We start from the raw sequence: 4,320 nt of genomic DNA on the forward strand, positions 1-4,320 counted from the left end.
GTTGACTAATAAGAAGCACAGATAAAGTACACAGGTCTGTCCCATGACTCTACACACAACACATGTAAACACACATATAGTATACAGGTCTATCTCGTGACTCTACACACAACACATGTAAACACACATATAGTATACAGGTCTATCTCGTGACTCTACACACAACACATGTAAACACACATATAGTATACAGGTCTATCTCGTGACTCCACACACAACGCCTGACATATTGTTGACAAACAAGACAGCACACATACAGTACACAGGTTTATCTTGTGACTTTACACATGGCCTACATGTTGACACACACACACACACACACACTAAGGCTGTCCCCAAACATTCAAGGTTCGAATGTTCGCTCGTTAGGGTTGGCACTCGAATCTTAATTAATGGGCTTGAAACATTCTTTTTTTAAATTTTTTGATTAAATAAAAAATATTATTATTTTTTCCCTTTTTTTATTAACTCGAAAATATATCTCGGCGAGAATGCGATATGAGCATGTACAAAAAAGGTAAGTTTCTAGTGCATTCCTGTCAGAAGTTATGATTTTTTAAATAAATATCTCCTAGTTCTGCTGTCCCATCTCCCGTGCACATTAATTTGCTGATTGGCCTACAGCTGAGGTGATTGACCTTTCTCACCTTGTTCTGTGAGAACAAAAGAGTTCCATTGAATGGAATGTCTGACGCGTCTCTCTCACACACACACGGACACACACACACACACACACACACACACACACCAGCATGATCGCTGACAGGGGACAGGGGAACCGTTCTTAGCAGCCATGATATATTAGCATATGCTCTCTAGCATCACATCACAAAAAGCAGGGAACTCTGATCATTGTTTCATCATTGCAAAACGGATACACAGGTGGAACAAATAACGAGCAATATACACTGTTTTAGCTGCCTGCCAGCAAGCTCACATGAGCTTGCAGATCAGCTGTTTTCGCGGAGCCAATTGACGGTGTGTGCGTGTGTGTGTGTGTGTGTTGGGAGAGACGAGAGAGATTGATAAAGAGCAGGGGAGACGCGCTGCGCTCTGATCGAGACGGATATCTCAAAGGTTATTTTTTTAATTAATTAGAAACAAATGGTCCGGATGTTCGCTCGAAAATTCCTGACGAAGTTCGAGTCCTAAAAAAAGGGCTAAGGTACAGCCTTAACACACACACACACACACACACACACACACACACACACACACACACACACACACACACACACACACACGCATTTCACTATCACACACACCCTAGGAACCAGATCAAATTTGGGCACACTGTTCAGCAGAACACAAACCTTGTGCCTTTTACCTCGTGCATCTCATTGTATGGGCATAGGCAGCTGTATATAGAGCGTCGCAGTCCCGCCTCCTACCCTGGACCAGGAAATGAAACCCAATGCATTAATCCCATAGACATTTCTTAAAGTATTTATTTAAAGACGGTTACGCCGCGGACAAAGCCAACTCGAGTCGTGACAACTCATGACAACACAAACAATATTTTGGACCAAACAAATAATTACAAAGAAGAAAAACAACAAAAAAAGTGTTGTAACCTGCCGTTTTTTTCTTCTTTCTAATTATTTGTTTGGTCCAAAATATTGTTTGTGTTGTCATGAGTTGTCACGACTCGAGTTGGCTTTGTCCGCAGCGTAACCGTCTTTAAATAAATACTTTAAGAAATGTCTATGAGGAAAATGCATTGGGTTTCATTTCCTGGTCCAGGGTAGGAGGCGGGACTGCGATGCTCTATCGGCTGCCATGTCTTGTCTGTACTTGGCCTTCAGAGGATCTACTGCTGGTGGTCACAATTTGTTAATCTTGTCCTTAAATAAACACTACATTTGAAATGAGGACGACACCTTGGACTCTCTCTTCCTAATTAATGGCTTGGTCTACTCCTATATTATTCACACCCACGAGAATACACGTGTCATCATGAACGTGCACAATGATAGTCAACGGACCAGCGCGTTCATGTGTTTGGGCCCACGCTGCAATACCAAATTCGGCCACTATGTCCATTTCGCCTCAGGGTTTCCTCCGGGTGCCGTCTCTATTCATATATACTGAGTCTAAGATGTGTGCCCACAGTAAGCTGAATTATAAAAAGTGTGAATGGAGTTTCTAGGTGAAAGTGCTTTTTTGACGTGCCAATATCTGCCATTGAGCCCCATTATACATTTCTCAAATTTGAAAGCACTATATTTCTAAAACATTTCAAAGATTCCTATTCAGGCAAACATGGCCACCGTAAGATTAACCTAAATAGGTTTGAATGGGGTTTCTAGGTGTAAGTATGTAGGACTAGTAGCATGCCAAAGTTTGTGCTATTGCCATTGAGAATGCATTGGGCGTTTAAGTTAAATAACTCAGAAACTACAAAACATTTCAAAGTAAAACTTTCAAGCCTGTGTCTTCACAGTAAGCTGAATTATAAAAAAGTGTGAATCGAGTTTCTAGGTGAAAGTGCTTTTTTGACGTGCCAATATCTGCCATTGAGCCCCATTATACATTTCTCAAATTTGAAAGCACTATATTTCTAAAACTATGAAACATTTCAAAGATTCCTTTTCAGGCAAACATGGCCACCGTAAGATGAACCTAAATAGGTTTGAATGGGGTTTCTAGGTGTGAAATGAAATGAAATGAAATGAAATCTATATTTACCCAGGGTATCTGGGCTAAGCTCAAGAACTTGTTTCCAGCCAGGCCCTGCTCATAGAACACATTTCATCGTAGTGGTTGATGCCTTGTTCAAGGGCATTTCAGCGGTGGTAATTTTAACGTGTCGGACGGCTGATTCGAACTGGGAACCTTCCGGTATCTAGACCGCGCCGCTATCCGTTCGGCCACCGCTGCCAAGCCTGTGTCTTCACAGTAAGCTGAATTATAAAAAAGTGTGAATCGAGTTTCTAGGTGAAAGTGCTTTTTTGACATGCCAATATCTGCCATTGAGGCCCTGTAGAAAACTGAATGACGTGTAGGCTCACTCAATGACTCCACACACACTACTGATGTGACGTTTAGATCACGTTTATTCTGTACAGGTTGTGTAGGCATGTGGTTTCTATAGTACAAGAAATGAGAAAATAAACATATTTATGTGCAGGTGCCTCTAGAGGGCACTGTGGGACTGTGGGGGTTTTGGGAGACAGAATGAGAATGACTGGTGTCAGATGACGTTTGTCAATAAAGTTGTATGTGATCCTGACGTGGTTGTCTCTATACATGATCACAAGAATAGAGTAACTACACATGGTGACAGAAGTGATATACTCACGGCAGATAAGAGTCTAAAGCCAGTGATGACCAGTTCAACCACTCGGGAAAAGTTTGGTGAATATCACGAAGCTAAAAAGACGAGAGGCTAACAGTTAGCACGGAGGCTACGTCTACTCTACAGAGTCAACACTGTAAACATGGAGCAGGCGTTTGCTGTCACGCCACCGGGACCATTCGATTTCGAACCTAGCTCATGGCCCGCCTGGATCAGAAGATTTGAACGCTTCAGGATGGTCTCAGGACTGGTGGCAAAAGAAGGAGAATACCAGGTAAACTCTCTAATCTACACAATGGGAGACAAGGCGGACGACATATTGAGCTCACTGCGTCTGACTGCAGATGAGTTGAAAGACTATAAAAAAGTGAAAGAAGCTTTCGATGTGCACTTTGTTGGAGTACATAAGGTCATATTTGAACGTGCAAAGTTTAACAGAAGATGCCAGGAAGCAGGAGAGACTGCAGAGCAGTTTATCACTGATGTGCATAAGTTGGCGGAGCATTGCAAATATGAGGAATTACATGACCCGAAATCCGAAATGATCCGAGATAGGATTGTTGTTGGCATACGTGATGCTAGACTGTCAGAGAGGTTACAGTTGGACTCCAAACTGAATCTAGCCTCATGCATTGCACAAGTCAGACAGCATGAAGAAGTAAAAAAACAACAAGCTGTTTTACGACCAGAGCAAGAGGATTCCCCTGCCCACATGGATGCGGTGGGTTATCAAAAATCCAAGAAAAACTTTGTGAAGCAGAGAACAAATCAGCGGTATGCTCAGGCCACACATCAGTTTTCCCCGAATACAGCCATGCCCTGTGGAAAGTGTGGCAGGACCCCAAATCACTCATGGAGTGAATGCCCAGCGAAAGATGTTGAATGCAGGAAGTGCCACAAAAAGGGACACTTTGCTGTTGTCTGCAGGTCAGCTCAAACCCTTAATGCTATAGAGACAGAGTCAGAGGCAGCATATTTGGGAACATTGACACTGCAGAATCCCCAGATGTCCGTATGGAAGG

Source organism: Electrona antarctica (assembly GCF_951216825.1).
Source record: "Electrona antarctica genome assembly, chromosome: 8".
Taxonomy (NCBI): domain Eukaryota; kingdom Metazoa; phylum Chordata; class Actinopteri; order Myctophiformes; family Myctophidae; genus Electrona; species Electrona antarctica.